The sequence below is a fragment of the Falco cherrug genome, chromosome 13 (assembly GCF_023634085.1).
Source record: "Falco cherrug isolate bFalChe1 chromosome 13, bFalChe1.pri, whole genome shotgun sequence".
NCBI lineage: Eukaryota > Metazoa > Chordata > Aves > Falconiformes > Falconidae > Falco > Falco cherrug.
The window spans coordinates 20317509-20336138 of NC_073709.1; the positions used below are offsets into that span (position 1 = coordinate 20317509).

Here is an 18630-nt window from a genome sequence, read left to right on the forward strand (position 1 = left end):
GATGTCTCTAATGTTACTCATTTTAGTCTTCCAGGTAAGAACTTCAGCCTTTCTTTATATTATTGCTTCTAGCACCTTGATGGGAACAGAATGAAGGCTGAAGTCTCCAAGAGCCAAGATAGCTCTACGTAAACCAGTGTTTATGCTCTTGTACTACGTTCTTGGAGTAAGAGTTTGCTGCACTGGCACCTGAGTGAAATGGGCCTACTTGGTCAAACCAGGTATTACCTGTTCAGGCTAATAAGCCCTGAAGTCACATATTGTCCTTAACTCAAACTCTGCAACCCAGTGTGGCTTTATTATACCACCCGGAAGACTGCACTGTACTTTTGTTTATCCCTACTGACCATACTATGACGAGATTTATATCCCATGATATTAACTGAAATTCCTTTTGTTTGCCTGCATCCGCTCATGCTTCCTGTAGCTAACAAGCATGTTTCTCACTCCTTTACTGGGCTGTTGAAAACAGATGCACGTACTGCACTTTGATATTACAAAACATTGACATAGTACAAAAGTGATCCTCCCCTAATGAAGTTTATAATTATTTCTATGCAGAATCATTTTTTTTTTGTTCTCTAAATTCAATAAAGACCAACTATTTTGAATTAGTCTGCTTCTTTTCAATCAAACCACCACCGGGTGGGTTTTTATTAAAGAAATAGCACCTAAGATTTTGAAGGAAGAGAACAAATGTTTAGCCAATATACTACTGGTACTAAAACTGAATATTTTACTGATTAGCATGAAGCAGTATGTCACTAAAAATTATTTCTCCTTTATTCTAAATTTTAGCATTTAAGAAAACTTTTTTTACCTTTTTCAGTGTTTGTTTACTAAAAGCTTCAAACACATTTTCATGAGAAAACAGCAGCAATGAATCACCAATTCATATCATCAATAACTTGTTCCTAAACAGGTCTGAAAGACCAGAGTAAGTGTTCTGCAGCAGGTCTACAAAACCACAGTAAAACACCAAACCATTTATTTACATAATTGAGGGGTGACTTGTTGATTCACACAGAAACCTGAGGAAGTCAGACACAAGGGTTAGGCTAGATGAATGCTAGAAGTCCATTTCAACATAGATTAGTCTATGACTCTCACAGAATAATAATAAGAGTTGTGCCTTTTTTTCGACCTGTTACATTGCTGCAAATTAGTACTGACATTCAAATCAAGACAACAGTAACAGAAAAAACCCAAAACACTGTAGCAGCAGAACCATCGATGCCACCCTCCTTGGCAGAAATCTGTCACTGACCTATGCACCATCCAGCTTCACAGCAAGACATCAGACTGCTTGATTCAAACAGTCCAGACTCTTGTCCTGCCACTATTGACAAGTGCAGCCTAAGGCAAGCAACTCTTCTCATCAAAGATACCAAAGTAAAATCAAGACTGAAAGCCTTAACTTAATCGTAACTGCAGATTCAGCATATGCAATGAAACCATTTCATTGATAGTCTTCAAAACACATATCCCCCGTTTAAAGACTGAAATATTTTTTTCAGAAACATACAAATTAAAATACACAGTCTCTGCAGCAAGTATTTGTGGTGGTATGTGCTTTTTTTCTTAATTAATATAGCTCTGTAGCATTGACTTTATCTTTTTTTTGTTAAAAAAGTCAGAGTAAAAGGACATTGACTTAGTTCCCTACAGGTGAGTTTAGAATATAGTGATTGAGTAGCAGGACAAGAGTTATCACCATCATTTTCAGATGATTATGGTAGTTACAATAGAAAAGCAGCAGGCAGAACATCTTCCCTGACCTGGAAGAAGCCAATCTACCCTTGAAAAGGGCATTGAAGAGTTGCAGATACAATGGACTTGTAACAAAAATGGAGAGATTTTCTGTAACTGATTAAAAAAGTCAACTTAAGCAGTAAAGCTGCCATTAGAGCATTTAAGGAAACAGCGACCTTGAGGGGAAAAAAGCCACATGCAGACAGTAAGCGGATCTCAACACAGTGGCAAAACACTTCATTGGCTTTTACTGACTGACACTGTGCAGTTTTGTGTTAGAAAATACCTTCCTCACAATCTAAGTCAGCACACAAATAAATGACAAGTAATTTTTCAACACCAACAGTGCTTTGTACTGTAGCAGAGAGAAGCTACACTTTGTTACATTTCCTCCCTATTAAAAATGAATTATGCAAAGTTCAAATAAATTTAAAGAAGAAAATACACCCTTTTATCAAACCTGTTATGAAATTTCTCTTAAATTCTTGGTCAATTACAAATTGCAAGTTAAAACAGTCAAAGTGATTATATCTTCCCATGATTTTTCAAGTGGCAGAATTTGTTCTTACCTGTAATTGCAACCTTGTCAAAGGTTCTAGTTCAGTGCTGAAAGAATTAGTTTACATTCCTGCGGCCAAGAAGCACATCACAGAATGACTTGCAAAACCTTGAGATAACAGTCCAGGACACAACATCTGCTTTATTTTGGTACTTCCTAGAAAGGAGGAAAGAAAGTAGTTAGCTTACTTGATAGTTTACAACAGATTTGTACATGATTTTTTTCACGAATACAACTTCTTCCTAAATAGAAATGCTTGAACTAAAGCTACGTGTGGACATCAAAAGACCTTTCAGTACACTCTCAAAACAGGATACTAAAGATTCATGTTAACAAAGCATCAGATTATAATTCCACACACACACACCCTATTTCCTTCACCAGCACAGACTAGCAGTTTCCTAGTTTTGGCTGGGATAGAGTTAATTTTCTTCCTAGTAGCTGGTATAGCATTATGTTTTGGATTTGTACTATGAGAATGATGTTGATAACACACCGATATTTTTAGTCCTTGCCAATTAGTGTTTATACTAAGTCAAAGACTTTTCAGCTTCTCATGCCCTGCCAGTGAGGGGGCTGGAGGAGCAGAAGACATTGGGAGGGGACACAGCCAGGACAGCTGACCCGAACTGACCAAAGGGATATTCCATACCACATGATATCGTGCTCAGCACAAACTGGGGGAAAAGCTATCTGGGTGCCACTGCTCAGGAACTGGCTGGGCATTGTTTTGCAAGTGCCAAGTACTTCATTGTACATCAGTTATTTTGTATATTCAAATTATTTTATCATTATCCCCCCCCCTTTTCTGTCCCATTAAACTGTCCTTATCTCAGCTCGTGAGTTTTCTCACTTTTACTCTTCTGGTTCTCTCCCGTGTCCCACTGTGGGGACAGGGGTGGGGGGATGGGGGTGGTGAGAAGCCAGCAAGTGTCTAAGTGGTGCTTAGTTGCAAGCTGGGGTTAAACCACAAGCACTTAAAAAGTCATTTAGCCTATTACCTGGTATTCAAGTCCCTAAATTCAGTAACAGAATAGCTTTTGCATGCCTGCTAGTATAATGGCCCTATTTGCTTACTTTTATTCACCTGCTCAAATGACAGAGTACAAATCCTTGAGCATTTGACAAGACTTAAACCCACTATGTGTAGCATGTGTAATTTGTAAACTCTTTATTCTGCTGGCTTAGACGTAAAAACGCACAAGAGTTTAGAACAAAATCAATAACCTTCAGCTGCAAAAGAATTTCAGCTCCTCTGAAATAAGAATAATTGTTTCTTTAAAAGTAGTTTCTCCAAAAATAACCATAAATTCAGCTTAAAATGTAAAAGTAGCAGATAACTAGCAATTCAGCTCTATGTGTCTACAAAAGCATTTAGGCATCTACCCATTGTTTTGAACAGGATGCAAATACCCAAATTCCTTCATGGATCAGGGACTACACATTTAATCTTAAGAACCACTGCATCTTACAAAAGTTACCATGACAGTACACTGGTAGAAGGAACTATTGCAAGAAGAACTCTGCATAACAGCCAGCTCTGTCCAGGGCACGAGGGAAATACAAGCCTTTTTGCAACACTGATGGTTTTAAACTGATTACGGCATTCTGATGAGCTGAATGATTGATAAGGGAGACATATTGCAGACCTTGACTTCAAGCCCACTGATCAAAGAATGGAGTTATGACAACATTTCATTATGTCTTGCCTCTTCTGAACACTAAACAGTGCTTTTCAACTACCAAAAAGTGTCATAAGCAAGAAATTGCTCAAAAGAAGGAGTATTGTGCTACAGTTTGAAGAAGAATTGTAGGGGTTCAATAAGTTGTATGCCTGTAACATCACACTGCTGCAAGCCCTGCACTTCCCCCAATATTCTCTCTTCTTAGACACCACAACAGGATGGATGGGTTCAAGGAATCAAACCCTCCGTCACTTGAGCTCTCCGATTCAGCTTATGAAATGCATGATCCAACAAACACCAATGCCAGACATGCAGAACCAGCAGCTGCTGCCGATTCAGATTTGCACCGAATATTGTGAAACCATACCTTAACCAGCATCCACTAAATCATTAATGAACTCTGAGAAGGTATTTTGAAAGACCTAGGCAGCAAGTATCCTAAATCATTGTATTGGGCTACATAGCAAAAGCCCTCCCCAAAAATTTAAAAAGTTTCAGTAAAAAAAAAAAAGTTTTTTCCACACCCAAGAACTTCAGGGAAACAAAATCCAACCAACCAGAACGCAAGCAGCACAGATTCACGAAGTTGTACAAAACAGCCTAACTCCCTATTCTGAAATACACCAGTGACTAGGGCATGGACAAAGAATGCATGACCAGAACACAACTCCCTTCAAGCACTGTCTCCCACCTTCAGAAGATCCCATTAACTAGGAGGGTACATAGTGCTTGCATGGTGAAGTGCTCAAAAGCCTCAGTTCTGATGCTACTCCAGCAGCCCTCAGCAGCAGCTGACTCACAAAAGCAGAGCTAAAGACAAGCATTATGCTTCCCACAAGCAAGAGACTTGACCCCTCCCATACAGGGGATGTAAGAGCATTCAGACTAGGGTGAGTTTTAGTCTGCAAACAGGTTTCTTACAGTAGGGCAGATTCAAAGATAGATATTTTGGGCCAAGAGCATCTTTCCCCAGAATAATGCTCCTGTTTACACAAATTCTACCTACACTAATTCTCAGAAGAGAAGAATACAGCATTCAGTGTCCCAAAACACAAGAATACCTTAAGACATAGAATTCAGACCACTGATCATTGCACAAAGAGGGGACACTACTACTTACTTCTGCACAGCACTCTTACTTCTCCAAATAAGCTGCACTATGTTTTTTTTCCATATGGAAAGACACTTAGATTCATGACACAACTTTGCGATAACAAACTACTATATCCAGCCCCCAATAATTTGTGGGCCGAAAATGCTCACAATACACAAATGAAATGGTCTTATCCAGATTGCTCATTATAAATTACATTGCAAGAATAAAACTGAATGCTTCCTATTAAAGGCTTAACAAAATTACAACATGTATTAAGCATTTTATTTGGGCTCCTTAGATCTTCGGAATATGTAAACACAATATTTGGGTAAGGCTAGGTTAGTTCAGTGATAGTACTAAGACACCAGTACCCTACAACAGAATAGTTTTTAATTGAGCACAGCTTAAATATTCCCTGGCTAATAAGGAATTTTAATTTTACAGTATTTCCTGCAACAGGTAAAGACTATGCAGCCAAAGCCATCATATGTAAGTCACTGTTAAAGAACTAAACCCAATATTCAAACGTAAGCACATGAAAAAAAATCATTCAGCCTACAGAAATTTAAAGAATTCTACCATGCTATTTTACAGAAGGATAGGCATCAAATGCTACTCTTCCTGATGATTAAATATATACTTAATAACCCTGGCAGCAAGCGAACCTCAAGCTGACTCCTAACGTTTAACACACACAATACCCACTACAACATCTGGTCCTTCGCAAATTTCCAGACTCTGGTCAGAGAAGCACCAGAAAAAACACCAGATTTATTCTATTCCACAACCAGCTATGACTCTGGATAACCAAATCGTTGCTGCTATAAAACAAGTAAACAAACCAACCAACCCACTCCCTGAACACCAACAGAAAGAGCTATAGTCTAATGTGTCATAACTGACCTTACAACATCACAACACCACCACTGCTGATACCATCTCCCAGAACTGTAAACCACAAAAGTTCACACAAAAAGATAGTAAAAGATTTTGCAGAAGTAAAAGACAGCAGGAAGGAGAAGAAAAAAGAGCAATAGTGCAAGCTTACCACAGGTTAGCTAGTATACTGCAGCCTCCCAATTGCATGTTCCCAACAGACAGTAAATCCCTCTCCTGAGAGGCATTCATTAGGTTACCCGATTTTTCTGGGAACTTAAGAGCACATACCAAGGGAGCGCACTACTCGTGCTGCAAATTCATGCAGTAGTTCTTCCTTAGTCTACATATATGACAAAGCCCAAACTTAAAAAAAAAAAGAGTTAATTTTTGTGTAATTACTTGAGACAACATACAACTTTTACCCTAAAGAGTAAGTTGGTTCTTCCTCTGTAATAAACAGATAATTAATTATCTCTGCATTTGCTAAGTGGTTCTTGGTTCTATATAAAAACATGAATCAACCAAGACTGGGCAAAGCCTTGATTTGTGTTTGTGTGGGTGTGGGGATTCCCCACCCCCCCGCCCCCTTTTCAAACATGGAAGCAGCATTAAAATGTTCATTATTACAACAGTTAGAAGAGGGAGATTGAACAGAAATTTGAAACTAAAAACTCCATGAAGTAATTTAAGTTCTTTATCCTTTTTGAAGCAGTTGATCTAATATTATGGTTTTGTAAAAAGCGCAATGGTATCTTTCTAGTACATTTTAGAAGAAACACCCAGGGCTTCTTAAAAAGCTAAATGCCTTGAAATAAATTTACTTGGGATTCTGGTGAAAATTTAGTTCAGCAGCTTGAGGTCTGCAGTTCTAACTTCCAACAGGAACATACTATTAGACCACTATTTTACACTCGCCTAAAAATGTGGTAATACTATGTATGGACTTAGTATTCTAATTAGGTCCATACCTTTACATATCACCTCACAAATGGTAGACTTAAGCTATAACATCAGAAAGAGGGCTTTTCATACATTTTAGGAAAGCTATTCTGAATTTTTTTCCTGCAGTCCTATCTAATACATATTCGTAATGCACCTCTAATTCCTAAAATCTCCGTAATTTTCTTTTAGGTAAGCTTTAGATCGTTAAATTCATATTATAGCTATGCAGATGTCTTGGCAGCAGAAGTAGTTTAAGCAGCAATTGCCCTCCACAGCTCATTCCTGTTTCTGTGCTAGGTGGCTGCACAACAGACCTATATAGTTACACTGGTACAAGTGCATGCCTGAAGCACTGACTGCTCATCTAGCTGATGAGGAACTCAAACTCTGTTGAATTACACAAGCAGAAGATGAAGGAATATCAGAAGCCAGCCTTCTTAAATTCAGGATACAGAAATGCAATCTACATTTACCTATTGGGAGATTGCTGGCAAGCACTTACTCGTCTGTCCTCCTGTAACAGATCAGTTATGCTTATCATAACTCGAGTACGGAAAGACAAGACTCTTCTACCAGTTATGCTGGACAGCTTTTCAAACATCCAGTTTCAGGAACACTGAAGAAAAAGGTGATCTAACATGCTATACAAAAAATGACGTAAGTACAAAAAACTGAAAAGGAAAGTGATCTGACCTTTAGCTCAACTAAGAACAGAGTATCTTCAAGAATTAAAATTTATTGCATTTTTATGTTACTGTCCTTTCACAAAAAACCCCACCAAAACACCTCAATTAAAACTACAAAGGAGGATTCTAGCAGAGGACTTCTTCAAACAAACGTGTTTATTGTGGCTACGAGGACTTGCAAGCCCTTCTTCAGAAAAAGTTTTAACTAGCCTCTCACATCTTACATCAAGGCTATGGTCTAAGTTCTAGATATACATTATGCTTTTCATGGCAATCCACGAGCTGCAGATTGGGGAAGATGTGTACATATTCCTCATGGGTATGTGTTTTGTTTTTTCTTAATGCAAAGGGCAGAGCCTGCAAACACTCGTCTTCCTGATGGAGATTCAAAATTCCATGTCAAACGCACCAGAGTGATATGCATGGGCAATGTAAGATCATGTTTGCTGTTACTGAAGCACCTGTCTTTTGAGCACATCCCCATGGTGTTTCCCCATGAGGTAAATTTATTATCATATTACTAGCTAGAATGCCCATAGGTAGCAATAGCTAATGAGTCAGTTGGAAACCATCTGTCCATTTGTTGTCTTTGTGAACACCTGGCCTTCAAATCAAAGTTTTAAAAAAATACACTCATTCCAGGTAGATTACTTAGATTTTGTATATATCCATCTGCTTAAGACAAGCAGAAATCACAGCCTGAGCACTGGTTAAACATTCTGAGAAAGAATCCACCACACCTGTCATCTGATAACATTACAGGGCACATCTAGTCAGATGTCCTCCGGTCCAAAACTGCATGTCCCCTAAAGCACCCCTCACTTCATGAAGCAGTGAACCATCTCATCCACTCCACCTACTACAGCAGTGCTAAAAAGCATACAGAGTTTGTGATTCCTCTCCCCAGGAGAGGAGCAAGGTGTTACCAAACTATGGTATTATTCAAATTCCGAAGTAATCTTGCAAGTAAAAATTTCTCTATTGATTATGCCATAGAAAGGGCTTAGATAAGCCTTTCAAGAAAACATCTTAAGACCATAAAGAACTCTTACCAAATCAGCTGTCAGGAAAATCAGAGAAATTTCAGATCAGTTAACTCTGCAGCAAGTATGCACATCCGGATAATAATGAAACTCCATTGTTACAGACTTCAAAACATTGTAGGACAAAGAGGTAAAAAACTTGACATAGTTGTCTACTTTCATTACTAAGACAGCAAAGGTGACAGCTCTGAAATTTTAAGATGCTCTAACTGTAGGACAGTCGGGACATTTGATAGTTTTCAAAGGATTAATGTAATTGTCTTTCGTAGGAAATGCTCACCAAGGGTAAGAACAGGTTCTCTGCAGAAGGCTATCTCAGTAATTCCTCTCTGAACAGCATTCAGTGATTTTTAAGTCATCCAAGAGCTAGAGTTCCCAAAAGTTAATTTTTATCTGGGAGAAGAATCTCACCCCAGCACCTAGTGGCTAGCAATGCATTTATAAGCCAGCTTTTCAATCAAGTCTTGCTAGTATCATCAAAGCCAATAAGGAGTTTTTTATCCTCAATACCACATCTCTTATTCCTGCTGCACCTGGCAGAAAAAAAAAGCTTAAACCTGGTTTCTACTTGTCTATCAGTATGGTATTCAGAGCCAACATCCCACAAAAGATCCTCAAAGGCACAACAGCATCCCATTTTGTCTATGTGAGGAATTAAGCCATTACGATATATACATGCCGACTAATCACATTTTTTCCTATCTTACATGTATAATACATACAACCCTAAGGGGGACCATGAGTAAATAAAAAAATTCAGAAGGAATTTAAACTCCACAAAGTGGAGCAGAAAACAAGCAAAAAGATCAAAGTTACAGTATTTCATTTAGCACCAGCTGCAGAAAATATAGCAAGAATTCCCAAATGTTCATATGTCTGACAATGGCAGAAACCAAGCTGTATCAAATTTAGAAGGGATAGCAAGATTGGTTTTTTTGTTTCTTTAAATATAATACTGATGATTAGGGGAAGGACTTCCCCTCTCTCCAAGAAAGTTCTTATTCTTCCCTCATCTTCTAAGGATAAGTCTTCAGCCATAAATGAACTAAAGCCAAGCCATCACAGCAGATTAAAAAAAAAGATCTGACACTGCTGATGTGTAGACGGTTACAGGAGGCATAAATCCTCTGCCACTATGTAACTACTTGGATCTATTTGTGCGCTTCTTTAGCCATGCTACCACTTGCTAGATTCATATACAAAAGGAGTTAAGTAAAATTCAAAAAAAGGTCATTCAACACCATAATAAAATCACCATCACATTCAAATTAGTAACATAAGAACACCAGTACTATAAGCTGCCAAATATTAACACTTACTGTGCTATAGGCATTTTAATGTTTACTGCGAAGGACCACTTGGAAGGAGATAATTCAAGAATCTTACGTCAACTAACAGCCTACACACACACCATCTTCCAAAACAACTAACTTAAATAATACAGGAATTGAAGGCTCCAAATAGAAATTGTTAAAATACATAGTTATTTTTACACTTCAGTTTCAGAACATTTTTTTTCTTAGTCTCTTCAATGTTAAGAATTTTTTTCTATCTACTAGCAAAGTTACTTCACTAACAGCATTGCAATTAGTATGAAGAGAATCAACACTCAGAAATGCAGTTATAAACAAACGCTTAAGAGATGTAGCAGATCCTACGTGATATGAAATTATATACTCCCATACCATAACAGGATCAATATACCTGTAATCACATGACACATAACAATCAATCCACAGTGTGGTACAGAAATTTAGATTTCCAATCACAGATGGCTTGTCACACTACTTCAGAGAACACAGTATTACCCCCTGCACTTTTATAGCATGCTCTACTTCTCCATCAGGCTAGAGAAACTTTTTAAGAAAACGTCTGAAGTCTAATTAAAAAAATTACTATTCTAGGAACTCTGGAGTGAAGCAAATTTCCATTACCTTTTTTTCTGGCAGCAGGCTCCAGTATCGTTGCCTGGACACATGGAATCTTTTTCAGGTGTCTGCATTGAGGCTATATGAACTGCTTCACTTGTCATCTAAACAGAGGAGTACTTGGCAAGAAGCAGCTATTTGGCAACTTGCAAGCTTAAATACTCAAAGTTTTGTTCAATTAGTACTGCAACTTCAGTTTCACAATAAATCACTTGGACTCACTTTCAATCAATACAATTTAAACTCTTCTTGATTTGCGATATGTATTTCAATGCTGAAGTTTCAGACACATCTATTGAGTTATAACTGTTTTAATTTTGCCACTATGCAAGTATCAATGTGTGTCGAACTATACCTGCAAAAATTCAAAGGGCAATTTTGTCAATAAGAATGTTAAAACTAACATGCAAGACGACCATGCCAGTTTTCAAGAAATCAACATTAGAGAGGATGCTTAAGGGCATTACAGGCAGTCAATGCAGTAATGATAGGTCCACACAGGCTTGACAGCAAAAAGGATTCCGGGAAGCAGGCATGTTAATAATTCAACATTCATTTTATGCTACTCATCAGGTCAGACATCAGCTGCAGGCAAGTTTGGATAACACAGATTAAGATACCATCTCCAGCTCTGCCAAAGATTACTGCTCCTGTAAGACATGCCCCTGTTGGGCTGAATGGTGATGGGAACATCTTGGCACAAAGACTCATAAAAAACCACATTAGCTGTAACAAAGGGGCAGACACCCTACTCTGTCATCCCATTTACAGAGGTGGCACATCAAGATATTTTAAAACCGTTACTATCTTTCAGAGCTGACACCTCAGCCTTAGCACTCCAGTACATGTAAAGCTTAACCTGCATGTATTCTATACTAGGTTTAACAAATCATCTGACTTAAACTAGGTATCCATAAAAACTAGTATCAAGGCACACAAAGGAATACCCTTAAGTATTCAGGCTTTTGCAGAACTGAGAGAAGTAGGCATTAAGCTAGGGGATTACCCAGGTAATTCACTAAAACCTATTCCATAAAAGAACCACCACAGTCACAACAAATTAGAAATAGGGACATGGATAGAAGACTGCTGATCTGAGCCTTCAAAAAGGTGCTGAATTCATCACAGTGAGTGCCAATTTTAGTAGGTTTCCACACACCCCAAAACTGAAGAGCTAGCATTAGGCAACCAGCTGTCTACATTGAGTGCTACTTGTACCTTCCAGTCCCCAAAATATCTCCCACATCCTTCTGAGAGACTCCATGTGTTTCCAGCACTTGTTCTATGGCTGGACACCATGGCCTTGTATTCCCCTTCTTACAAAAACTACTGTCTCTGCAAGGGATAGCCATGTGCCTCTCCATTCTTCTCACCCATACTTCAGTCCCTCCCTTTGAGTGCCATGAACATGATGCTCGATCAGTCAACAGGACAGTCCATCAACATTCTTCCCAAGACTTACCCCTCTGGAGGAAATTCCACTCTGCTACAGATTTTATCCTCCTAGTCCTTTATTATAATATCCACTGTTCCCTGGGACTGGTGTGGGAATGACAGAACGAGAATTATTAAACATTTTGTTAAACTGTGCATGGAAGCTGAAGGCAATAGCATCACTCTGTTGAATGATGTTAATGGCTCCTACCACCCGACTGCTGCTCTAACTTGCAGACAGATGACAACCGTATACCTTCTTGAAGCTATGGCTTTATTGAAAGAAATCCATCTATCATTCCTTCCAAAACACAGCAAACCTGTCCTCTGAATCCCAATTATTTCCTGATATTTTGAAATTGACTGGAAGTGTCACTCAAGAACTAGAATATTGCATTCACAGAGAAATTAAAGCTCAGCACAGGACCTTAAAGTAAACCAAAAAAAGACTAAGACACTGCCGCTTTAGTAAGACATTCCATTTTATATCATGCATCTTAGTGTATCAGTTTTAGAACACCTATGCTACCCAAAAGACAGCTTCGCATAGTAAATATTAGTTACAAGAACACAGCCAGAGCTAGCTTATATGCCTCTGATAATTAGTGTATTTCCACAGAATTATGCAGAAGTATTTAATACTTGAATATTCATAAAATTCTGCAGGAAAGTATAATATGCAAGAAGCCAGGAACTCAGAAACAGCACCATTTTGCAAGCCTCAGTATTCATGCTTTTTGTCATCTGATCACAGACAATTTTGAAAGTCTTACCTTGAACGTAGTACAAAAGTCAAATTTCTTCCAGATCTTTGTCCTTCTGACAGATTCACTTTAGAGACTCTTCCTTGTATATTAGGGGTGAATAAAGCAGAAGAGCCTGCAAGTCTGAAAGCAGTAAGATGGAAGAATTGACCGATTTCTCTCCTAGTTCAACACAATATTCAACAGCATCTATAGCTCAAGAATTGCTTACTAGCATCTTCTAGACTGGAACTAAATAAATGAACTGCTGGAAGTGGCCAAGTTAGTCAAGAAGTTCCTACTTGTCTAAGGTGATGCAGCAAAAGATCATGTGAATGCCTTTAGCTTGTTAAGAGGTGAAAGTCTTAAGTGACCTAAGCTACACTATTCAAAGGCCAATACTTGCCAAAAAAACCCTCCTACTGTCAATACATACCACTTTTATAGACACTGTGTAAACAAATCCATTTCCAAACCAGGAATATGTACAACCACGTGACAGAGAGCGCCTGCATACACTTAACGTGTACACATGCATGATTAAGCGTAGAGAGGATGGAAAAATCTAGCACCCTAATGCAGCTGTTTACAAGAATATATTCTGATTCTGGAGTCAAAGGAAAAAGACTAGAAGTTGAGATTCACTTACTCCAAAGCACAGAAACCGTGACAGAGAAGCCTGTTACAAGCCACTGCAGATATCTTTCAAAGCAAAAGCAGAAACACACATTCACTAAGGAGAAGGGCTATCACAGTTACACCCACAGTACCTAGGGACACCAGTATGTAATTTCTGTGGCATGAATCTGCCTAAAGCCTTCTGGTTTTGAGATGTCTTCACATAGCATCTAGGACGACAGTTTCTTTTCATAGGCCTGGGCAAAGAGGGAAGTGAACCAGTTTCAGAAAAAAATTATTTTCCTTTTCCTGTATCTATCTTGCCCCCAGTAACTTCCAACAACAAATGCTCCACAAACTGTTTTAGTTTACCACAAGGTTCAGAATAATGGGTGGACGGCAAGTGAGAAACAAGACATATTGGTCACTATAAAGTTCTAAAATTTATTTTTCAACACCGAGAAAGAGTATTTTTCCTGTCTTTCTTAGATTAAATGAGCTTATTCAGTGAATCTATCCTGCTTATTCCATGCTTACCGAATAGGTAGATTTCAAGTAACTAATACATAGTACCAAAGATAGTCAATGAAAGTAACTGATTATGTTCAAGCTATTTCATGTAGAAGCACTAGAAAGAAACGCCACTTGCACAAGGAATGAAGTTTCCAAATAAAACAAGATGTATTGATTACTTTGGCTAATGACTCAGAGTAGAGGGGACCTAGAGGGTCATCTAGTTTAAATTCAAAGCATAGTCAACACTGAACTCAGTCCCAGGTGCTTTGGGCTTTAGCCACTCAGGTCTTGAAAACCTCCACAGAGGCTTACAGGTTACCTCGTATAATCTCTTAAAAATCACCCTTACAGTAAAATTTTTCAACATATACCCACCCATCTCAATTTATGATCACTGTCTCTTTTTTCCCACTGGACACCTCAATAAAGAGACTGGCTCTATCTTCTTGGTATTCATCCTTGTATATACCAGATCATTGCTACTAGGTCCCCTCCTAAGCACCTCTTCTCCAGGATAAAGGCGGCTACAAAAAGCTCTCAGCATCCCCTCACAGGTCACATAGTCCAGCCCCCTGATCACCTTGGCAGACTGGCCCAAAGTTTATTGATGTTGTTCTTGTTTGGGGTAGGGAGAACAGGAGCAAAACTGCACAGAATATCACAGACGCAGTCTGGGAACACCTAGAACAAATGCCAGCTAAAGGGGAATAAAAAAACATTTTAGTCACTTCCAGGGTAAACTGCTGACTTGTATTTATCCTACTGTTCACCAGAACCTGGTCCTGCTCAGTAAAGCTACAACCCAACCAGTCTGCAGCACTGCAGGAGGGTTACTGATGCTGGAAGCAGGCCTTGGCACGTACCCTTGTCGGACTGCATTAAGATTTGAACAGGCACACTCCTCTAGTATTTCCAAGTACTTCAAGATGGCCATCCTGCCTCTGAGCCACCCAGTTCTGGGTCTACCACAAACCTGACCAAGGTGCATTCCACCTCCTCCTCACAGATAACGACATTAAAAAGAAAAGTAGGTCACAGCACACCCTTGAGGAGCTCCAGCTGTAACTGCTGTCCAGGCAGAGCATGAACCATCAGCCACCCTTCGAAATGACTCTTCAACCAGTTTTCACGTGCCTAGTCATCCTCCCATTCAGACTGTAAACAGGAGTATGCTGTGGGACACTGTAAAAAGCCTTGCTAAGGTCAAAGTAAAAAAAAAAACATCCACTGCTCTCCCCACAGCTGAAAACCTGGTCATTTGACAGAAGGCAGTCACGCTGGCCCAGCATGACTGACCCTTGGTGAAGCCATGCTGACTATTTCTAGCCACCTTCTTCAAGGCTCAGAAATGTTTTGCTACAGGTTGATATAAAAAAATTACTGTTAGTGCTACCCAAGTAAAGCAGTATTCCATGTTTCTATCAAGTGAAATAGAAAGTTTTCTTTATCACGTAAAATAGCTAGGATGCCTGAAACAGTAAACATGAACCATCTCTAGGCTTTAACAATTTGCAAAATTCGAGTGTCCCAAAACCTCAATGTAAGAGCTCTGTGCATAAAAATAAGCAGGTCTTAACAAGTGAACGGAGCCATCATGCAACTGAGTTTCTGGCTAATTTCCAAAGTATCTGGCAACAAGTAATAGCAGACGTTATAAAAGGAAAAAATTGGTGTTCATAACTACCTAAAATTTGTTATAGAAACTGGTGGCTGAGAAAGGGAAGAAGAAAGGAGTTGAAAAGAATAGCAAGTGCTCAACAAAATTTAAGTATGTTTCATTATGCATCATTATGCATATTAGAAAGAATTTCTGAGATTCAGATTGCTTATATCTTTTCAGATTATTTGAATTTCTCTTGGACTTTATTGAAAGAATATTCACTTCACTGAGACCTCTGAACTTTAAAAAAATTCAGGAACTCCTGGACACAGAAAACAGTCAGTGCCTGACAAACAACTGTAAACTCTAGCCTCTACCAGTGATAAGATTACTCATATTTCACCCAAAATACTTCAGTCACTTCACAGTTCCCCAAAACTTATGCTTAAGGCAGGGAGTAGATATATTGCAGCTCCACATTCAGCAGTGACCAATGCCAACTCTGTTGTATTCTCATGTGCCTACAGAATAAAGATATTCTTGTCAGTAAGTGGTGAGATTTAATTAAACCAGAATGACTGCTGTGAAGGGAGTCATATCAACATCTGTAGCAGGCTACACATTCGGGGGAAATCCAAAAGAGGAGATGGGCATTTTTAATTTAGTTATAATAGAGGTTGTAATGTAACTGCATGTTTTTACTTTACGATTGCAACATAGCTGGTGACACTGCTAACACATAACAAGTCAGTTATGTGACTTTCAGTGTGGTCTTCTCTTCATCAGCAGTAATTCCAAGTAAATTTAGGACCTCCACTTGCAAGATAGGTCACCAGGTATCCAGACCATCAGTATTAACCGATGTTAATAACTACAACTTAAAAAAAAGAACCTCCTTCGAGACATCTCAGGGTGCAGTCTTAAAAAAATTAGGCTAAGCTAAACCAACAACTGCTGTAAGCCCGCTTCCTGCCATGTGTACTTTCTACTCCAACTTTTGCATCAGTAGTTGCTATCACATCCTCATGTAGCAAGCTGATTCAAGCAGCTAAACTACAGGGAAATTAGCAAGAGATACCCCAACATACAGCAGGACAGCAGAGGCAATCAAGTATCAGCATGAGAAGGAAAAGGAGCCCATGGTCAGAGGCAGAAGACTGCAGAAACACAGCAGCACTAACATACTTAGGTAATTATGTAAGCAGCTCTTTCTTAATGAAAGTCAAGACTATGAGTGGGTTCCAGAACCAAATGCCTGAGTGCACGCAGAGGCCTAACAAGAACTCTCTTTTCTGTACTGTATCAACACGGAAGAGTGGTGGAAAAACCAAATGATTCTAAGGACCTTTAACTAAAAAGAGGAATACCAGATGTTCACCAACTAGACAGCATGTAGCAGGAAGCAGTTTGGGTAGAGGGAATGAACTCCCTGCAGTGATGAGACAAACACAAACCTATATTGCGTACTTTCAGCCAGCTTCCAAGATGTTTAAAAACAATTGATGTAACATCTGTGAAGAAACAACAACAGTGTCCAGCTGACAAAGAAAACAGATATACCTAGTGCCCAGCACTCTCACTGAGGTAGCATAAGATTTAATGACTAGAAATCAATATAGAAGAAATTCAGAATTAAAAGCTTAGTTTCAACTGAATTATATGCTAGCTACTTCTTTAACTGTGCTTGGTTTACCTTTGTCCTGTCTAGGTTTTTTAAGGCACTACACTTTGGCAGTTGAACTAAACAAGCTTTACTGCTTTTTCCCCTCTTAATGAAAAAGTTATTCTGGGTCACATCAGTCCACTCTAGCTTTCCTTTCCTTCTCTGAACATGACAGTTTAGTCCAAGTACATCCTTTCAGTCACCCGAAGACCTTGTAGTAATCTTTGCTTCCTCAGCAACAGTGATGCAAGTCTACCAATTCCATAACACCTTAAATCCATCATAAGAATAGATCATGTCATGCACTAGGTTTTCCACTGTCTGCAGGACTTTTTACACAGTTCAGGGTGAAAAAAAACCCACAACTTTTACACAGTTCAGGAAAAAGCGCTATAGACTAAATTTCTCCAATTCACTCTCAACCCTTGTCAAAAAAGAGACACAACAGGAGGAGAAAACGAGCTCAAAGAAACCACACATCAACAAAAATAATGAGAGAGACAGAAGACTAAAGCAGTCCTCCCCATTTCACTAAGCAATACAGGTGCCAGCGGTGAATTTATACTTGTTGGTTTTTACCCGTACCAGTATCAGAGAGTCACGATACCTCTGAAAGGCAAATAATTCCAGTAGGCTAGTGGCAGACAGCAGAACTTGTTAATAAAAGGTTGCTTATCTGTTGATAAAAATCTTTCACATGATGAATAGATGAATGAACAGAAAACAGAACCCCGTGATAAGAGAATAAGGAAGAACACTTCTCTATGAGCTCTGCCTACTCAAGTGTTCTCTGGATTAGCTTAAATTCTCAGCAAATTTATGACTGCAATTCTTTAGAAAGAATTGTAGCTCTCTTCAAGAACACTACTTTTCATTTCCTCTCCTGTCTCATTTCAGTTTCTCTCCTGCAGTAACAGTATCAGACTTTGAACCAAGGAAAGGAGAGGAGAAACACTAAGAAAGAATCAACAGTTCTGAAACTGGAACAAAGTAACTGTACAGAAGAAAGTGCTCACAGGTAGTCCGGGTTCACTGGTTCTTTCTGTACTGCACAGTATCTTGAGGTGATTACTAAAAAAGTTAAATAGCAGAAAAGTATGATGGAGATTCCAATACAGTGTTCCAGGACCATTATTTTAGAAATGTTTCGGGCACAAATCTGACCATTCATGATGGATATAAGCTGTCATGTCTGCTTTGTACTACTTTGTCTGCTTCTCTTTTAATCAGTGCTTCAATAAACAAACAAGACACAGAGGAAGAAACAATATGGAGAGACATATTAATAAGTTTTCCACATGAACTTTGTATTCTTTGTGAAACTGACAACATAACCAGGTTTCAAGTCTGGACAAACCTTAAGAGACCTTGAAAAAAAAACTTACTTAAATTATCAAATTGCTACCCCCAAATTTTTATTTATACAAAACACATTTTCATCTGGTAACTCTGAACAAAGCAAAACAGTGAAAAAAGGTAACTTCAA

The 18630-nt window shown here is 38.7% G+C and overlaps 1 protein-coding gene across 11 annotated transcripts in view; it reads right to left on the reverse strand.

The window, feature by feature from the left end:
• PPM1B (protein phosphatase, Mg2+/Mn2+ dependent 1B) overlaps nucleotides 1–18630 on the reverse strand; it is a 62326-nt gene that overhangs the window by 32913 nt on the left and 10783 nt on the right. For 4 of the 11 annotated variants that reach the window (XM_055725439.1, XM_055725435.1, XM_055725432.1 and 1 more), the window contains exon 2: nucleotides 2322–2467. The gene's annotated coding sequence lies outside the window, so the exon portion shown is untranslated. Of the gene's footprint in view, nucleotides 1–2321; nucleotides 2468–10576; nucleotides 10926–12777; nucleotides 12892–13517; nucleotides 13535–18630 lie in introns of those variants that run through there. The other 7 variants (XM_055725438.1, XM_055725431.1, XM_055725437.1 and 4 more) reach the window with 4 other exon arrangements.